The sequence below is a fragment of the Rhinoderma darwinii genome, chromosome 6 (genome assembly GCF_050947455.1).
Source record: "Rhinoderma darwinii isolate aRhiDar2 chromosome 6, aRhiDar2.hap1, whole genome shotgun sequence".
In the NCBI taxonomy this organism is placed as follows: domain Eukaryota; kingdom Metazoa; phylum Chordata; class Amphibia; order Anura; family Rhinodermatidae; genus Rhinoderma; species Rhinoderma darwinii.
In genome coordinates this window covers 28009213-28031268 of record NC_134692.1, presented here as the reverse complement: position 1 = coordinate 28031268, position 22056 = coordinate 28009213, and positions in this window count along the sequence as shown.

Sequence of the window (22056 nt, the reverse complement as noted above, 5' to 3'; positions counted from 1 at the left end):
GGCATTAAGAAAGTCATTAGCATAAAGCTAAAATAGGTCATAACTTGGTGAAAATAGATAATTTTTCTAAATAAAAAACACTACTGTAATCTACATTGCAGCGCCTATCACATTATGTAAGAGATAGGGCACTTATAATGTGGTGACAGAGCCTCTTTAAGTCGTTTAATAGAATTTAAAATTTATACTTGCAGTGCTCAGCCAGCGCCGCAAGTGTGGATCCAAGTATATTCATGTTCCTCCCTCCTCCCTCCTCCCTCCCGCCCTTCAGACATTGATTGACACTTTTCTCCCTATGAAGTGCAGTAGGGAGAAAAGTATCAATCAGCGAATGGAAGGTGGGGGAATTCACTCAGGGTAGCCTGAATATATAAATATACCTGGACTCATACGCCGACGCTGGCCGCCCGCCGCAAGGGTTAGATTTACTCAGAATGCTCAGAAACAATGGCACATTATCTAATAAGCATGCTGAAATCAGTGTGTCTGTCACCTCTTTCTGCTGCCTTCAGACAGGGCAACACAAATATCTGACCTATCCGCTTTGATTTAATTTACTATACATACAGTAGGTCCACGATTCTTCATAGGGGTCAGAGCTTTGTTTTTATTATTCAAAGCTTCAAATCCCCTGCTTCCCTCCACACAGTCATAGAGTTACATGATACAATTTGGGCTGTCTGCAGCCACCACTAGTTGGAGTTCATTGCACAAGAATGTATACAGCCCCCGTTGACCTCTAGAATAAATCAATGGGCATAAATCCTCTGGTGGTCTAAGAATGAATTTTATTGTTTAATTCCAGTTCTCATGAACGGCTCAGATGGGGCTACCAGGCACTAGGAAGTTAAGCTCTAAGTTAAGCTCTACTGCTTTCCATGAAATTATGGTCGAAGTGGTTTGGTGGTTCCTCTTGTTCAGTCTATTATTCCCGACACCTGCCCACACATCTACTTTCTTTAACCCCTCCCCTATGTATGAAAAAAACAACATACCTTCACGGTTTTACAAAATGAAGAGGTGAAACCCATATAGTAGATCCAGAAAGGTATCACAACAACCACCCTTGAGAGGAGGTCCCGGTTCTGATTTGCCCCGACCCCTTTCCAAAGGTAGATTTAGACTTTGGTGGTTCCTCTAGTGCTGTATGTTATTCTTAACAATATAATATTCTACAGCTTCACTGGAAAATCATTGATCTGAGAGATTAAATAAAGTAATGCATGAGCCTTGTAGTCAATAACACTTGGGGGGTCAACAGGGTAAATGCTACTTGGAATGAAAGTAACGTTTTCTATTGGGAGCTGTGTTCACTTTACATTCTTACAGAACATATGAAAATTTTTTCATATACTTTTTTTTTTTTGGAACAAACTACCACTTCTTACTTATAGGCTCCTACACGAATTAATACTTTAGCTACAAGAGCAGGTTACTTCTAGGTCACTAGCATCACCAACATTATTCTCCTCAATGCCTTTCCCCAAATAACCTGCCTGCCACATTCTCACATGCTTGATTGAAATGTTTCTAGTCTACTTTTGGAATGAAATACACAGGCTTAGTGACTCAATATTTTACAATGAATACATTTTTGATCTCACACAGTGATAGAGGCTCAAGTTTCCAAGAACTACTATCTTCTTTTTCCCATAAAGCTGGCACATATTGAATAAAACTGTTGGGAAGACAAGGGATAAATTAGCCATTTATGCTACTTAAAGCTCGCCTTTGGGTTTTCTTTCTTGACATGATATCATCATTCATTTCTTCTAATGTAGTAGCTATTGCAACAAAAAAAATACATCATGTCCCATGGTAGTTATTTTATAAAGTGGGTTTTTTTTTGTTTTTTTTTGAATGACGGGAATTTCTGAAACAAAAAAAAGTATAATTCATTTTTTAAAATAGCAATTTAGTCCATTTCTAGACTGCACAAAATTCCCCTAAATAATAAAAATTTAAAAAATAAGGGAACATTGTTTTATATATCCATGATCTATGTCACGATCTGTGGGTATATAGACATTGTGCTTACATAGAAATCAAACCACTCGTCAGTATAAATAAATAAACCATTCCCCCCTCTTGGCCACCAAATTTAGTTCCTAAAACAAAGTTTCTTTACTTACTGTCACGATCTAGGGGTATGTGGACCCACTAGGCCGCACCGCCATAGCGGAGTAGCAGCTGGCCAAACAACAGTGTACCAAGTCTATACAAAGTCCAATCACAAGGGTACCTGTAAGGGTATGCACACACGCAAACTCAAAAATGTCTGAAGAAGTGACATGCAAAAAACGCCCAGAACAGAACGCCGTTTTTCTCATTGAAATCAATGGGCAGGTGTTTGGAGGTGTTCTGCTTCCAATTTTTCAGCCATTTTTCTGGATGTTTACGGCCCGAAAAATGGCTGAAAACACTCCGTGTGAACATACCCTAATAGTCCAGACAGTAGCGGAGGCTTAGGCAGAGATGGTACTTTGACGGCAGGTGATGCAAAACGTGTCAGAAGGTACCAGGCGTGGCAGATGACACCAGACGTGGTGTAAGACAGCAGGCGTAGCAGACAGTACAACACAACTCCAACACTAGAGAGGGCACAGGAACAAATACAGCATGGGATACAGGATACAGGTAGCAGGGCAGGGGAACACTGGGAACAGGATGCAACTAAGGGACCATCTGCAAGACTAACATAGGAATACAAACAATGCCCAGGCAAGGAGTGAAAGGGCAGAGCCCTTTTTATAGTCCATAGTGATTAGGGCTAATTAACAATATTTTACATTTGCGCACGCTGGCCCTTTAAGGCCAGGCACGACGGCGGACACCCTACGGGACACTGCAGTGCGGAGTGGAAGCGAGTGCTGGCATCTCCTAGGAAGGAGCTGCCGGCCAGCACTCGCAAGTCCATGGCCGCGGCTGTCGGGGGGTGAGTAGGAACGACGGTCTGCGGCCGTGAACGTTACAATCTACCCCAAGGTCGTGTTCCTTGGGCTCATTGTTGGAGATTATATTGAGGGCCCACCCTCTATCTATACAAAGCATCTTGATGTCCACTTTTAATTGCATTGTAATCTTTGCTTTTATCATTATACACACATAGGACATATTATTAAGGAGGTCTAATAGGTTATTAGTGGCTCCAACCATAAGAAATAGACCCCAGTGGAAAGTGATTGGTTCAAGGTCATCTTCAAATGGGGTTGCCTTCTACTGTACTTTTGGGGCCTATTATTGTGTCAGATCTTGGGGTGATCGGAGGATCCCCTGGTTCTTTGATGGGCCAGTCTGACCCTGTTTACACCAGTGGTCTGCAACCTTTTACTCTCCATATGTTGTGACACTAGAAGTCCCGGGAAGCTATGAAATCTGGAGAAAGACAGGTTGCAGAACACTGATCTATGCTGCAGTATATTACAGTCTGATGCAAAAAATAAGAAAAAAAATAAGCTTTTGTGTTGCTGGCTCTACCACTGGTAAAGATAATGGGGCACATTTTTGCATAGATGTGGAACTGAAAATAGTGCAAACATGTGCACCATATTGCTAAAGCTCCTGAATGAACATTTTTGAAAGTTTTTCTTGCATACGGCAGTTCTTACTTTGGGGTGCCAGACTGGGCGTACAATGTGGGAGTGTTTTCCCAAGGAGCACAATATGGCAGATGCAACGTTTTGCTACATTTGCTACATTTTTTGCAACATTACACTATAGATATTGCTAGAAGGCACTGAACAGGGCACTATACAATGTAATGCCAGTCCTACCTGTAACTTCAACTAATAAAAGGGACCATTATTACATTTCTGCTACATCTCTTTTAGTATACAGTTTATACTATGTTTTAAATGAGAATTATTTACTGTTAGTTCCTATTTGATAAGCTACGTAGGTTCAATCAATATGCAATAGGTTCTTAGTCAGAGGCAATAGCTATGTCATTGCGAACTAATTTGGCATGGAAGCCATTAAAACTCAAATAAGAGCTGCTGATAAGTACATTATATTTTAAGTACATGACCCCATTTGAATGAATATCGGTGTTGCTTTAAACAAGTCTTAAATAGTTACAGTATATAAAAGTGAAGTACAATTTTATTGTGGGTTCAATTGAAACTTCAGCTATTTTATACCTTTCACGATCTCTTTACTTCTTGTAATGCATATACTTATTAGTGTAATTATTGATCATCTTTGGCCCTGGTCTTCTTCTTGCTCATTTTCAATACATTGGTAAGATCTCTGTGATGAAAGATGACTTAAGTATGTGTTTAAAGATTTTGTATAATTGCTCTAAATGAACATACATATTCATTATGACAAGACCTTATGTCTGGGTCATTGTACAAGAAAAGATAACTTGTCTTTTTGAGTTGGACATAGTTCAGCTATAAAGTGAGACATGTGTCATACCATTATACAAATTTAAAGGATAACTGAGCCAAATGATTTCATCTTTTTATATGATGTAAGACAATATATATCATTACATTAAAACTTAGCACAGTGTCGACAATAGTAAAAAGGATAACCTGTACTGAAATATACCACTCAGTCTCTTTTTAGTAAACAATCCAACTTTATAAATACGATAACATAATCAGGAAGGATACAAGGGACATAGTAACAAAAGTAACATAAAATATGAAGACGTGCAGGCCTTCCACAAAACGTAGTATAATACACATACTTATGCAATAGATTTATATCAAAACTGGGGGGGGGGGGCGGAGGGTTATCAATTCTCTATTCATAGTAACCACACAAGCTAAGCAAAACAATATAGTAAAAGGAGTCTAAAACGGATAGCACATATGGGATAGCCACGCAGGAAAATTTAAGGGGGTAAGATAGGGGGAAGGATAGCGGTCAGAATATTTTTCAACCAGCTATGGTGGAAGTCTCAAATGGAATGGGGGCCCTTGTATTCAGCCACCTACCCCATACCCGGAGAAATTTCATTTCAAAGTTCTTTTGTTTAAATGTCCATTTAAGTAATAGAAGAACGAGGATGATCGAGCGGTTCCAATTATAAAGGGTCGGGCACACGTGGGGCCAGCCAAAGTTTGGCTTTAGTTTTTCTAAGGTGAAAAAGTTCCCCCTTTACAAAGGAGCAATCAGGTTGTGAGGAGAACTTATCGGGTCTATCAATAATCAAAACGTTTTGGGTTGATCACAAACATCTGTATGATCATTGAGAAACTTGAGAACCTGTTCCCAAAAAAACATGAATTTTGGGCTGGACCAAAAGAGAAAAAAAAGTTTATAGATGAGTTCATACATTTCGAACAGAGGTCAGGATAATCAGGACACAACTTACTGAGATAGTGAGTCATATAATATGCCCTATGGAGGACATATAATACAGTTATGGGGGAGTATAGGAGCTTACTGTTTCATTATTAAACTTAATGTACTAAGTTTCTGAACTCCTCCTATTAGTGACTGCAGACAATCATTATGTCAGTGCATTGGCCATGCTTACAAAGAACTGTCCTGAGAAAGCACTTCCTAAAGTTGTCACTAATACCTACACATGTCAGGACCATAAAGACTTAGTCCTGATCCTAGCTAAGCGTTGGATACAATTGTTGGAAGCAATCCTCTGTGAGTTAACCAGGCGGATACATTTTACCTACACTGATATATTGTAGCAATAATGAGAGCTATATACTGCTGATGTGCTTAATTTACAGAACATTTATGGACACATGTCCAAATACATTATAATTGCTTATAGACCATCTTAGAAGGGGTTCCCTGCTCAGGACTTGCGCTATTAGCCAGAACGCCCAAGTATCACGTGGCTGACCATTCATTTGAACAGCTGCCATATAATGTTATATGTGTGGCTGCCCACATCTTCCCGAGCGATATCAAAAGATTGCTACCACTTTCAACAGCTGTATTCATGACAATCGGTTAGGACAACCGCTTCAAAACATATATTAATAGCCATTGTAATCATTCAATTGATGATCAGCTGATCGCAGGGTGTCCCACTGAGGCCCCCAGCAATCAGCTGTAATTTGTTGGGAAATCCCAATTGTTCAATCCTCCTGCAGCGCCACCACAGGGGAACTGAGGCATTAAACAATTTCCATCAAAATCAATGGGCTGTCCATATAATGTGTGGATGTGTAGTGTCCTCCAGAAAGAGACCTTTTGCATCCACTCTACTCTGGCTAATAGATGAGGGCCTTGATCAGGTAGCACCCCTTTCTTTACTGAGAATTATCTAATAGGGTATTTGAAAATGGGTTTTCTAAACCAGTCAACCCCTTTTAGGGGTTAATAGTCTCCTCGGTTAAGGATGACTGCTTGAGTTTACTGAATGCAGCAGGTCTTCAATGAAAAGGCTGATCTCAAATTGCTACACTAACATGCTAATCACTTAAATTTGTGAGTCGAACATATTTGCGTATTTGAGACATAAATGTTAGACAAAGTGATTTCTCATTAGCTTTGTCATGGCTAGAACATTTGAGACAACTCCCCCATTCCACATGAATTAGCCAGAGACCTTTCTGTGTCATGAGCATTGAAAAAATGTAAAGAGCCATACATGCCGAGCTGAAAAAAGAATGCTCTCCATTTTATTTCACCTTTCATTTCTAAAAGAGGAAAACGATAAGCTGCATATTTAATTGATGGCCTTTGAATGAACTGCAAAGTAAATGATGGGCTTTGCATTTTAATTGCCACCAAATGTAATCTTCGGATTTTTTTTTGTATTGTTTTTTTTTTTGTAGAAAGAGGGAAGAAATTAAGTCATTTATTATAGTGTTCCTACTGCTAAAAGCAATGCATGACAAAGAACATCTGATGGTAGTACAGCAGGCATGTTTAAATGTGACCGGAATTGATGACTGGTCTTATAAGATAGTAGGTGCTCGGCTCCCTTTATTATTGTTGTCAGATGATATATGTAGCAGAGCTGAAGTTCCCATTTAACTGATTTATTTGTTCTCTGTGATAACTCACTGAATTAAAAAGGTTGTCTCGCAATGACAGCCACTGTTCATATTCCCTACCAGGGCCTATGGACTTGTAAGGGAGGGGTACCCAATTCAGGACCCCCATTATGAGCTAGAAATGAGAGCCACTCTGTAAGTGCAGTTTCGGCTCTGGCAGACCTTTCCTGTCCATGCATTACATGGTAGGCTATTTATTTGAATGGCCGCCATGTAATGCTATGTTTTCCCTGCAGAGCCCACTGCAGGGAAATGTACGGGTAGCTAGAGCTTTGCTCTGCGACATCATATCACCAAGTTGTGGTGTCGTTTTTCGTCCGGAATGTCCGCTGTGGAAAACAGCACGTAAAAAAATGTCCATACCTACCCGTAGCCATGGAGATGCATCTCTCTGACGCCCTGCGGGCCGGTTTCCTGGGATGACGTTTCATCCCATGTGACTGCTGCAACCTGTGATTCGCTGCAGCAGTCAGATGGGAAGAAACGTCATCCCTGGAGGACGGTCTGGAAGCAGGGGCGGAGAGTAATTAGTAAGGCCTCATGCACACGAACATATTTTTTTCCTCCCGTAAATACTGGCGTAAATACGGGTCCTTGGTCACACGTATTCGACCCGTATTGCACCAGTATTTACGGACCCGTGCCCGTAAATACGGGTCCAGTGTCACCAGTATTCCACCCGTATTTACGGGCACGTTTTCGCTGCAAAATTGCACTGCACTAATCCGAAGCCCCTTCTCTCTATCAGTTCAGGATAAAGAGAAGGGGCAGCCCTTTCCGCAGTAAAAGGGTATGTTCACACGGCCTATTTACGGATGTAATTCGGGCGTTTTTGCCCCGAATTACGTCCGAAAATAGCGCCTCAATAGCGCTGACAAACATCTGCCCATTGAAAGCAATGGGCAGACGTTTGTCTGTTCACACGAGGCGTAATTTACACGCCGCTGTCAAAAGACGGCGCGTAAATAGACGCCCGCGTCAAAGAAGTGACCTGTCACTTCTTTGGCCGTAATTGGAGCCGTTATTCATTGACTCCAATGAATAGCAGCGCCAATTACGCCCGTAATCGACGCGGCGTTCAAGCGCCTGCACATGCCATTACGGCTGATCTTACGGGGATGTTTTCAGGCTGAAACATCCCCGTAATTTCAGCCGTTACGGACGCCCTCGTGTGAACATACCCTATCAGTTCAGGATATAAAGAGAAGGGGCAGCCCTTTCCGCAGTAAAAGTAAAAGAAATTCATACGTACCCGGCCGTTGTCTTGGTGACGCGTCCCTCTTTCGACATCCAGCCCGACCTCCCTGGATGACACGGCAGTCCATGTGACCGCTGCAGCTTGTAATTGGCCTGTGATTGGCTGCAGCGGTCACATGGGCGGAAACGTCATCCCGCGAGGCCGGACTGGAGGAAGAAGCAGGGAGTTCTGGGTAAGTATGAACTTCTATTATTTTTACACGTTGATCTTTATTGTGATCGGAAGTCACTGTCCCGGGTGCTGAAAGAGTTACTGCCGATCGTTTAACTCTTTCAGCACCCTGGACAGTGACTATCCCCTGACGTCGCCTAGCAACGCTCCCGTAATTACGGGTGCACACACGTAGTCACCCGTAATTACGGGAGCCCCATAGACTTCTATGTGCCTGCCCGTGCCGTAATTACGGCCTGAAAAAGGACATGTTCTATATTTTTCAACGGCACGGGCACCTTCCGGTAAGCATACAAGGAGGTACCCGTGGCCAATAGAAGTCTAGTTTTTACGTTCGTGTGCATGGGACCTAAGTATGATATTTTTTTTTTCCTAGCTGCGATCTTTGCTTTTCCGAAACAAAAATCGCAACATCTGCTATTTGTTGTGGGTTTTACCTCCCATTGAATTCAATGTTGAAAACCTGCAACAGAAAACCAGTGATTCCGCAACATAAATTGACATACTGCGGATTAAAAAAATTCAATTTATGAACAATTTTTTGGCAGGTTTTTTACACAGCGATTGTCAGCGTGGACACTCGTTCTTTTTACATCCAGTTTAGTGTAGATTCTCCTACACAGTAAAGTAGGGCAGCCACTATAGCGATGCTTGGGGGAAAGTCTCCATGTATTTAACTCATATTTAGCTTCTTCTCCTACAGTACTTTGTCTCACAAGATCAGGATCTGGTGGATGGAAGGCAGTAACCCTGAGGATCCATACAAATGTGTTGGGTTTGCATATTGCAAATCCGAAACATAATTACTACACGATCCGCAGCAGAAATCCAAGGCATTTTCATTGCAGATGTGCCGTGAATGTAGTGCAACTGTGCAGCAGAACTGCACGAGGATTAGACCCATTGTCATTCAACGGAGCTAATCCTCGGCTTTTCCGTGCAGAATGCGCTGAAATAAGTAGAATGCCACACCTGATTTTTTTCTGGGGTGCTATGGTCTTTTTTGACCTTTGAAGGACAGACAATGGAAAAACGAAATAAAAGTAAAAGCCAAAAATAAGTGAAATGAAAAAAAAAATACAAATAAAATAAACACATCCCGGAAAATTACCCTAAATTTAACTTGGAATTGATCTAAATTAACAGTAGACGGTGACTAATATGAATAAAAATTCTATTTTAGGCTAACACTATATGATTACCAGAAAAAAATTCTAAAATTTAAAAAAGCATAAATTATTTTGTACTATTTCTTTCAAACCATAAGCCTAAAAATTATAAAAAAGGCAAAAGTTATAGTTGTTAAACTAACACATACTAAAAATTGCTAAACTAAGTATTGCTAAACGGTACGGACCTGTACCGGTTAAGGCACTATGTGCTTGTTGTATAGAACATCTTGGTTTACATGTTTGGTGTTGGTTCCACAAGATTCACATTAAATACAATAATTGGAAACAAAATCAGAAAAAAACACAATAACCACCACTTAAGTGGTTTTCTCATCAAATTGACCTTACATCCCACTGCACTTTCCTTACAGTTGAGAAAATACCATCATTGGATTCAGGAAGTCGTACCACAAAATCAATCAAATACCTCAGTCAACAGATATAATAGACAAACCCTATAGCTTTTACTTCAATAGAATTACTTGTATACAGTTGTGGATATTGGAATAACAGTAATATGTTCTTAATATATGAATTATTACAGGGATTGTACAGGACTAGAAAAGCATGGCTGCTTTCTTTCATGACCAGTACCACACATGTTTACAAGTTGTGTGCAATTTTGAAGCTCAGCCCTATTTACTTCAATGGGGCTAAGTTGCAATACCAGACCAAACCAGTGGATATGTGTGGTGCTGTTTCTGGAAGAAAGCACTTGTTTTTATAATCTTGTACAACCCATCTAATTAAGAAATATGAAGCTATTGCCCATACTCCTAAACAGGGCTTTTCCTGGAGGCTACCATAGATTACAGATTTAACATGCTAACTGATGGTTAATAAAATCTTCAACAGTTCTAAGCACTACAGCAGTCCCTAATTCAGGAGAAGCCTATGTTCATCCGAAACTTCCTAATTTCTTAGTAAACTGAGAGGCAGAATATAACTGTAAAGATTTTCATGTTATACAAGGTCTTTGGAAAGTTGTATGAAAACCCCTACAATGAGGTCCACTTGGTCTCGCTGAGGTCTCCGTTGTTCTTACTGTCAAATATGATGAAATCTGCAATGGAGGCTTCGGACAATGAGCATAGCCTTAGCTACAGTAAGAGTTCATTTGATCTTGACTCATGGTCACCTTAATGTTTCTTAGTGTGTCTTCTCTTTGAGTCTTCTTGAGTCTCTGGCAAGTTCACAATTTCTTTGATAGAATCCATGCATCCTTGTTAATGAATGTCCTCTTTCTTCTAGTGTTTTGTTATCACAGCTGTATTGGCATCTTTTTAGAGAAACCATTATTTCTTACTGTTCCATGGATTTTAATATAGTGGTGCTTGAAAGTTTGTGAACCCTTCAGAATTTTCTATATTTCTGCATAAATTTGACCTAAAACTACATCAGACAAGTCCTAAAAATAGATAAAAAGAACCAAATCAAACAAATAAGTCAAAAATATTAGACTTGGTCTTTATTTATTAAGGGAAAAGGATCCAATATCACATATCTGTGAGTGGCAAAAGTATGTGAACCTTGAGGATTAGCAGATAATTTAAAGGTGAAATTAGAGTCAGGTATTTTCAATCAATGGGATGACAATCAGGTGTGAGTGGGCGACCTGTTCTATTTAAAGAACAGGGATCTATCAAAGTCTGATCTTCACAAAACATGTTTGTGGAAGTGTATTATGGCACAAACTTAGCAGATCTATGAGGACCTCAGAAGAAGAGTTGTTGATGCTCATCAGACTGGAAAAGGTTACACAACCATTTCTAAAGAATTTGGACTTCACCAATCCGCAGTCAGAGAGATTGTGTACAAATGGAGCAAATGCAAGACCATCATTACCCTCCCAGGAGTGGTCGATCAACCAAGATCACGCCAAAAATAAGGCATATAATAGTCCCCGAGGTCACAAACGAACTCAAGGTAACCTCTAAGCAACTAAAGGACTTTCTCACTTTAGCAAATGTTAATGTTCATGAGTCCACCATCAGGAGGACACTGAACAACAATGGTGTGCATGGCAGGATTGAAAGGAGAAAGCCGCTGCTCTCCAAAAATAACATTGCTGCCCATCTGCAGTTTGCTAAAGGTCCCCTGGACAACTCAGAATGCTATTGAAACAATGTTTTGGGAACGGATGAGGCCAAAATAAAGCTTTTTGGTTTAAATGAGAAGCGTTATGTTTGGAGAAAAGAAAACACTGCATTCCAGCACAAAAAACCTTATACCACCTCTGAAACACGGTACTGGTAGAATCATGGTTTGTGCATGTTTTACAGCATCTGGACCAGGACAGTTTGCCATTATTGATGAATTATACCAGCAAATTCTAAAGGAAAATGTCACAATATGTGTCCGTGAGCTGAATTTCAAGAGAACGTGGGTCATGCAGCAAGACAATGACCCTAAGCAGACAAGTCGTTCTACCAAAGAATATTTAAAGAAGAATAAAAAAAGTTTTGAAATGGCCAAGTCAAAGTCCTGACCTTAATCCAATAGAAATGTTGTGGAAGGACTTGAAGCGAGAAGTTCATAAGGCCACATTCACACGAACGTGTTTTTGCGGCCGCAATTCCCCCGAAAATCCACGGGAGAATTGCGGCCCCATTCATTTCTATGGGGCCATGCACACGACCGTAGTTTTTACGGTCTTTGCACGGCCCGGGAACCCGCACCGCAGAAAGAACGGGCATGTCCTATTACGGCCGTCTTCTGCGATCCGGGCTCATTGAAAACAATGACGGCGGCTATGTGCATGTCCTACGATTTGCGCACCAAAAGCCTGGTATGAACAGAACCTCATAAGGTTATTTGCTCTGGTTTTTGTTTGTATTAGATTTGATATTTTATGAATACTTTATATTAACAATCAGTCTAAAGCGTTTCCATTGTAACTTCCTTCTGTGTTTTGACATGAAGTTGAGTGTATGAAATAACAGAAAAGTTATCTTACCAAATTCTTCATATTAAGGTCAACATTACCAACAAATACAAGTTTTCCTGTTAAGCTAATTAAAATAATTAGAATTCATCAGACAAACGAGTCCTTATTTTCTTGTTTTCACTTCTTCTCCATTATATAATACTTTTGTTTTAATTATCAATTACGGGTGACACACAACATTGTTAAAATGAAAGAGTGTGCTTCCTAATCTTAAATTGACATTCATTCTTATGCATCAAAATGACATCAATTAACATGTTTGTGCAAATACAGGAAACTAACGGAGATAATTAAGTGTCACCATCATCTGCTGGCCGATACCATTTGTAGGAGAGAAAATAGTTTCTGTTAAAAAGGAAACATATTTTCACCTATCCACCCAGGAATGAAATTAATTCAACAAAATGTCATTCTCAAGTTAGACTATTTGAGTTCACTTCACTGCAGTCATTGAAACACCTTAGCACATCGAGCTTCATACTGAGCGAAACCTTGAAAATAACAGAAAGGAAAAGTCTTTTGAGATGAAAAACATAACCAAAGAATGGAAAATGGTTTCTGTTAATCTGAAACTGGCTCTTAGGGGGCTCACTTCCCTGCAGTCATCGAGAAACAGTATTTTCGTAGTGGAGCTTCTGTAGAAATGTACCTTAAAATGAAAGATAGGAAAGAAACCTATTTTAGATGAGAAGGATGAAAGCAAAAGACAAGGCCTCAAGTGTTCTTTTATTTGGGCTTTTTCGAAACAGTCGCTATTATTAAAACATTGGTCGAAATACTTTATGTTTAAAAAAATAGGTACCCAATGGTGGATGCAACCAACGATATGTCTTATCTTCACGTGTGGCGAAGATATGGAAATCATAATAACAATGTTCTTCTTGGTATGAAGACATATCTGTATAGATACTGTATTTATACTATATAACTATTGCTATTTTTTTTACTACCTATAAAACCATATTCTCATGATGAAAAAAACTCAAACCTATAGTAACTCAAACCAGATCAGCTATGAATACTGAACTAAATGTACTTGTCTACTTAAGGATGGCCATACATTGGAAGATTTTTCTCCAACACTAATGGCAGCCAGACATGTTTCCATCTATAAGACCCTTGGATACCTTTGGGGATGGGCCTTGTCTTTCGAAGTATTGTTTTAATCCCCAAGAGATATTGAGGGATCTTTTTATACAATATTGAGCACTCCTGGTCATCAATAAGGTGTGATTTTACTCATATATGGTAAAATGTTCTGCCTCCCATAGATGATAAGATAAAATAAAAAGTCAAACCCCCTAAAAAGCTTTTTTAATTTCAGAAATTGTACATACTTAAAGAGGCTCTGTCACCAGATTTTGCAACCCCTATCTGCTATTGCAGCAGATAGGCGCTGCAATGTAGATTACAGTAACGTTTTTATTTTTAAAAAAACGAGCATTTTTGGCCAAGTTATGACCATTTTTGTATTTATGCAAATGAGGCTTGCAAAAGTCCAAGTGGGCGTGTTTAAAGTAAAAGTCCAAGTGGGCGTGTATTATGTGCGTACATCGGGGCGTTTTTACTACATTTACTAGCTGGGCGTTCTGACGAGAAGTATCATCCACTTCTCTTCAGAACGCCCAGCTTCTGGCAGTGCAGATCTGTGACGTCACTCACAGGTCCTGCATCGTGTCGGCCACATCGGCACCAGAGGCTACAGTTGATTCTGCAGCAGCATCAGCGTTTGCAGGTAAGTAGCTACATCGACTTACCTGCAAACGCCGAAGCTGCTGCAGAATCAACTGTAGCCTCTGGTGCCGATCTGGCCGACACGATGCAGGACCTGTGAGTGACGTCACAGATCTGCACTGCCAGAAGCTAGGCGTTCTGAAGAGAAGTGGATGATGAATCTTCTCGTCAGAACGCCCAGCTAGTAAAAGTAGTAAAAACGCCCCGATGTACGCACATAATAAACACCCACTTGGACTTTTACTTTAAACACGCCCACTTGGACTTTTGCAAGCCTCATTTGCATAAATACAAAAATGGTCATAACTTGGCCAAAAATGCTCGTTTTTTAAAAATAAAAACGTTACTGTAATCTACATTGCAGCGCCGATCTGCTGCAATAGCAGATAGGAGTTGCAAAATCTGGTGACAGCTTAATGCATCTCTATAACACTTTTTCTGAGGTCCTCTGTTATTTTCCTAAAGGTACACTCTAACCACAATTTCTTAAAAAGAACAGATTTGACAGTAACCAGGCTTTGTGTGCCTTTATTTATTGGGCTCATCTCCATAATAGAAACACCATTTGTCAATCAGATATTTGTAAAGTCGTTAACACAGAGGTTCACTTCACCCACAAAGTGTTTCGCTAGGTACAGTAACTGCCAAAATAATTTTTGGGGGTTGGCCACATATATGTATGGATATAAAAGAGTTGTTGCCGTCTCCATACCTCTCCTATTAATGGCTGTGATAGCGGTTCAGGTGAGGTCCGGTTCCCTACTTTTGCACCGAGGTTTCCACCAATCTTAATTTAGCCTTGTGGCATGTAAATCTACATTTCCCTTGCAGCATCCACTGCATCCACTTAAAGGTTATAGCTGATTTCAGGAGTTTACAGAAGCTGGATAAGCTGATAGCCTGGGCTATTTATAATGGGAGTTTTCTATATGTCCTTTAACACTGTGTAGGAAACATTGTAGGACGACCAGGTTTTTTAATGTGTTTTTATTTTTGTACATTTCTTGAATAAAATCTATATATATATATATATATATATATATATATATATATAAAAAAATTTCATGCTTTGATGTATAACTAGCTTTACATCATGTTTAGGTGTTTAACATATCATTAGTGTAAGATTCTGTGTCATGGCTTGCAATGTTTGAGGTTTTCAATACTTTTTCTTGTTTAATATCTCATACATTGTTTAATACTTCCATCTGAGTCTCCAAAGAAAATATACGCTTAGCATGAGATGCTTCATAAGACCGCTGGATTTGCCTGGTTTTTGTAGATTTATACATTTGAAGCACATAATAAATAAAACAATGAGGCAGCAATTTTTCACAAAACAGAATATGCGCATTTTAAATTCTTTGCTAAAAAAAGAATCTCCCCTTATGGAATGCTGATCCTCTTCACGTCTGATTTAACTGATTTACGAAATAAAACAGAGAAAATGGGAATAAAGCCGCATCAGTGTAGTTTGTAAAGTGGAAATTATTTTAATGTACTTGGCTGAAATGTTAATTTGTTAGCTATTACTTTTCAGCCTTAAAAATATCCTGGAGCTTTTCATTTAGATTTTAAAAAAAAATCAGCAGCATACAGTATACTTGTGTATTTGGCTTATTAATTTATATAAATGCTGGTGATGCAGTCTATCTATCTATCTATCTATCTATCTATCTATCTATCTATCTATCTATCTATCTATCTATCTATCTATCTATCTATCTATCTATCTATCTATCTATCTATCTATCTATCTATCTATCTATCTATCTATCTATCTATATCTATAGCACCTAGATATTATGTGTGCAGAAGATGTGTTCACATGATTTCTTGCTTCTACTGGGGCATATAGTTACATTTTTCGATCTTATACAAAACTTGGACCACTTTATATAAAGCTAATATATATATATCTCCGCTAAAACGGATCATATATATCAGAAAAGCCTTTGAGAACATTAAATTGGAGAAGTCCGTGATCTTGGACCACCATAGCAGTCAGTCAGGGGCCTGGCCTAATGGATGCCTGTCTCTCAGCTAACCGCCAGGTGAGGCAGCCACACAGTCAGAGTAAAAATAATAACATTCTGTCAACAGACGCCACTAGAGTATCACTGCATATAGACACTGAGACCCCCCACTGATTGCTTAGATGAAGAGGCAGAAGTTGTCAGGTAAACACTGTACCTCTTAAATTGCTCTCAGCATTTTAGAACTTCTCAGGTAAAGCCACTGCAGCTGAAGATGGTCTTGTAGACTGTAAATTACCCGTCTTCAACTAACCCCACCTCTCTAGGAATAGGAAGAAAAAGCCAACAGATGTTAAAGGGGCACATCGCTCAGCCAAGACAAACAGAGGAACCCAACAATGTAATTCCTCATGGTGACCATGTGGACCACCAATGATTTACAGAAAGAAAGGGCTCTTTGGCTTAGTTCATAGATTTCTGTAACTGGGCACAGCATTCAAATCAATTACTGGTTGCTCAGAATGTTGTATCAGATTTTCATTATGGCTCTGTTCAGACTGCGTTGTATACGTTAAACGGAGGCTGTGACAGATACCTAGCCCTGGCATCTGTCATCTATAGACTTGAATGGTATCTATTTAACAGATATGTAATTAATTTTTTAGGACCATTTTCATGATGTCTCCATTAAACTGATACCATTATAGCCTATGTGTGATGGATGCCATTGTTGGGCATCTGTCACAGGCTTCTTTTAACATGTACATCGGTAAGCTCCAGTAAAGAAACAGTACATATATAGAGGGAGTCTGGATGGGCTATCCCAAGGGAAGCTCCAGTTATGTAACATCTCCTGTCTCTGGTGTCTATACTTCAAAGCGAGCAAGCAGACTATCCCCCCTTCAAAAACTTAAAGGGGGGATAGTTGGATCTTCATGTGAGTAGGCTGCAAGCCTTACTCCTGCTTGTGCTTGGCGGGGCAACTATTATCCCTTTAAGATCTTCAAAGCAGCTGGAATCCCCGGCTGCTTATCTCCGCTTGGGGAAACCTTGTCACTGGAGCTTCCCTGGGGTATCCCTAGTGATGTAACGGTCCAGTTATGTCACTGGGGCTACCCCAGGGAAGCTCCAGTGACATAGCTTCTCTTTTCCCTTTTGCTTCCCCTCTCAAAGCGGGCTGACTACCCTCCTTCAAGATCTTCCATGCAGCTGTAGCTCCAATTTAAGGGTGAATCACAAGGGACAGGACAATGGGAAAGGAGGGTGCTGGGAGTCTGTAACCCTCTTCAAGATCTTCAAAGCGGATCACTAGGGCTACCCCAGGGAAGCTACAGTGACATAGCTTTTTTCTCTTTGAATTTTAATCCTTGACCAAATTGCTACAAGGCGGGTGTACCATACACTTCTTCACACTGCCACCCTAGAGGTCAGATTTAACATGAACACCAAAGCTTACATTACATTTATAACACTCCACGCCAATAAATCTTCCAATTAAAATTCTATTAAATTAGCATGATAAGGTCTTGTGATAGGAAGCAGCACTATTGGTAATGACTGTGGATACGTTTTTGTGTGCACCATGAGCTTGTGACAGGCACTACTCTATCATGCCTTTTTGGATAGATAGATGCCCAGCTATATTATTTAAGCCAAGTATCAGGACATCTACGTTAGGTCTCGGCTTGTACAGTATGTGAAAATTAAAAGGATCTGAGTGACAAAAGAGTCACTACAACACAGTTTTAGGCCTCATGCACACTGCCATATTATTAATCTGTTTTGAATGGATCTGTAATACGGTGCCCATAGCCTGCTATCGGGGCCGAACTGTGCCTCCATGCCAAAATGTGCCTCCATGTGCCTGTCATCTGAAAGGTGGCCCGCTCAATTGCATGTTTCTTTGGAGAATATAGTGCCTGATGTAATACGAACCCATAGGGACTCCGTGTGGTGTGGTGCAAGGTCTGTGCATGGGGCAATGCCATAGTCATGGACCTTTATATGAAATATATTTCAAATTGATACTTTTCCTTTAATTAAAAGCTGTTGTTTCATATAAATCCAGGTAAAAGTATAAGATTGGTATCATGTCTCCTGACTATATATTCAGCTGTTCTACAACCGAAACATCTAGAAAACGCTGTGACCTACCTTGCTTCTGTGTTATAAACAACAACATGAAAAATTGCACCACAATTATCAAGGGCACTGGGTTGCACAAATTGCGTAATAGTGGATGCAATTATATACAAAATGACCAATTATATTTCCCTATCTAGCTTAGTCATTATGTTTAGATAGCCATTTTCACCTAACAACCATAGTTATAGCTAGTAATTTCTTTAGTCTAATGTGTATTAGTGAAAGAATCATTTAATGCATGCAGGGCATACACTGTAGAGCACAGTCTATCTTAATGACCATGTAAATACGAAGGGCAGATTTATCATTAGCAAGCTTGTGCATGTGCTTTGCAAGTGTTATGGAAAGTATTTGGCCTCCGAATAAACTCACACATATGAAAACTCAATGCAACCTCTCATTAGCTCTCAGCTTATTTGCCGTGACTTATTTTAATTATTCCCTAGTGGGAGGTTCCAGGGATTGATATAAAACCCCTTTATTTGCATGATTTAAAAGTAATAGGTCATCAGGTGCACACATACCTATCCAAAATAATAGTAGTGATTTAATAGGGAGCGATAAAAACAATGAATTCACATATAATTGCCGTTTCCATTCTTGCTTATCTATAGTGATGTATATATATGTGGAATGGAGACAGTACTAATGTATAGTAAGAGCTATGAGTCTCTGTTGCATGGTCTGATGAGTTTTACTATTAGAAATTCAGATACAGGAGTTCAAGGAGACCAGTAAGTTTACTGGTATCAAGCTGAAGAACCTGAAGTCTCGTTCTTGGTTCAGAGTTTTCTATTTGCATACATTTAAATAAAGAACATTGGTCATTAGATACAGACCAATCTACATAAGATATTTAAACAGTGAATATAACAGATAAACGGTTCAATGAATTGGAAAAATCTATGAAACGAACTATGCAAGTGCACTAATGTACAACCATTGTGCACCCAGTTAATGCTTCTCAGACAAGCGGTACAAGGAGTCAACCTAAACTATAAAAATATATATCCTAAACTATATCACAGACTTCCAAAGAGAAGAAGCTGGACCAAGAGTAGCCTGTTAAACCCGTGCAGTTGTAATTGTAAGGAACATGGTTCTGGGCTTTAAACCTGGACAATTGTAAAAATATTGCACATGGTCCGGGGATTTAAACCTGCGCAATTGTAAACGTATGGCACATGGTCCTGGGCTTTAAACCTGCAAAATTGTAAATGTAGTAGTTCATTAAAGCTTCTGACTTTCTCATTTAATTTATAGAGTGATTCGAAATTGAAATTGGACCCGGCGATCACATGATAGCTGCTAGACACTTGCAAACCTAAATCAGCTCTGACAGTGACTGATGTCAGCTCAGGGTGCTGTTTCCCCCCTATAACTGGTGCTCCTATGGATGAAAAACTGAAAAAAAAATAAAAAAAAATGTGAATGTCCACCAGAGATATTTTATGACCCATTGGGGGACATATTACGTATATATACAAACAAGTTAAACAAATTGCTTTCAAAAACACTAAATCCTACTGATTCAATGTAAATATTTAAGTGATTATGCCCAGAGCTAAATATTTGAGAGATGAATTGTCTAAGTGGAGTGCCACCAAATAAAGAAGGAATACTTTTAATGCCTTTGAACTTTGGTGTTGGGTAGAAATTTTTAGAATACAATGGAATACAGTCATCAGAAAGAAAAAGAGAAAAGTGGTGTCTTGACTGATCACACATTCTATATTTCTAGATTCTGACTGAGATGTGTTTTGCCAAGCATCTTTAAGCAAATTGAAATCTGTTTGCCGTCTCTACTGTAAACCTGCCAGGTTATGCTACTGTGTCATGGGGAGCCCCTGACCAAGCTCCAAACAATCAGAGGGTTCCAGAAAACCGGGGATAAGCGGGAAAGGACAACCAAAAAGAAGATTTTGGGATACAAGGGTATACATTACATAGAGGCAGAACATGCGGATGCTATATATATGCTATAGATATATTGAAGGGAATGAAGGAGGAAACAAACACCAGGCACTTTTGTCCTGGGTGGCAAACCTGGCGCCATAATAGGGTGCCCATTTTGATCTTTGCTTTTTTGCCTCTTTCTTCTATGTAGAGCACTGCAAATACATATATCATTTCATAGTCATCACCACTGAGAAACCTGAAGATCAGAACCCAAGACAAGACATTGAAGCCCAATTCATATCTACACCAGCATGGGCAACAACATGTCTATGATAGTAATAAGAATATATTATAAGTGTGTCATCTTCTACTAGGAGACTTCTGTTCTTCTATCATCAAAAGTTCCCGTTCTAATTAAAAGTAAATGGGAAGCAAATGTAGGACCTTTCATAGACCATCAATGGTTGGCAGTGATGGAACTAGTTCCCACACAGAGGTTATCTTACTTGTTCTTATTGCACAGAGTATATGAGATGCCTCTAGTTTTATGAAGCACATATTCCTTCTCTCTACAACAATTGACATCATTTTTTTTGCTGGAAAGCTTCATTTACTCAGATCACAGGCTTCAACATCATGGAGGCTGCACATGCAGACAGAGGAGACACTGACTAACAACTGGATAACCAGAAGACACACAAAGTGAAATGACAATTACACCCACAGACACACTCCATTCACTCATATTACATGTATCTGAAGAGTAAAACTGAGGCAAAATTGGGTTGTTCTGTGGCCCTTGGATTGATACGCCGGATCTACCTCCAAGGTGCATTTAAAGAAATGTATTTGGTGGTATCACTGCTACAGCAAATCAATGGAGAGTAATGCTCTTTCCTGACACTTTATATTATGTATCTCTGTTACGATATACCTTAATAGGGCTGGAATTTTGTATACTTTTTTGTTTGTACATGCTGTGAGTCTTAAACTGTTTCTATATGCGGTTTATTCATCACTGCCCCAAGGAAGGTGGGAGAGGGTTTTTTGTTGTGGGGTACATGCCATATTTTATTGAAAAAAAATAATAAAAAATAAATAATTTTTTTTAATAATTATGATAAAACTCTTATAAAAATATTGATTTCTCTGGAGTCTGCTTTGACTCGTAAATGGTCTAATTTAAGATTAGAAGTCTGATATTACTCTGCTCATAGAGACATTTATTCTAAATAAGTGAATGCTAAACTAAGGATAGAAACCCTAAAGAAAATGCCACAAGTCACATCCAGTCAAGGATTTTCTGCAGCATACTATATCTTTATAATCGAAAAAAAACTATTGTCACTCTCAGGATTGGGAAAAGATTATTTCAAATTTATGGAATCCATGGTTACGCAATAATTGCTGGCTAAACTGGTGTGACTTTTGCTTGATATAGAGATACATACATATATAGGGAGCGGTACCAGGAAATTCATCATAAAAAATAATATAACTTGATTTATACTCTAAAATGTTTCTATTGTAACTGGTATATATTGAAATATTGAAATATATCTGCATCATAGTTTTATTGAATTGTACATTGTGTTTTTATGTATTTTTAAGTTGTTGTAATGTGCTTGTAATTTGTTTAGTTGTATGTTTGTGTTAATGTTGTGTTGGTTTTTTATGGAGCTTCTTTGGGACTATTATTAATTTGCCTTCGGGGATTAATAAAGTCTTTCTTATCTTATTGTATCTTATCTTAAATGATCGCAAATAGTGTAGA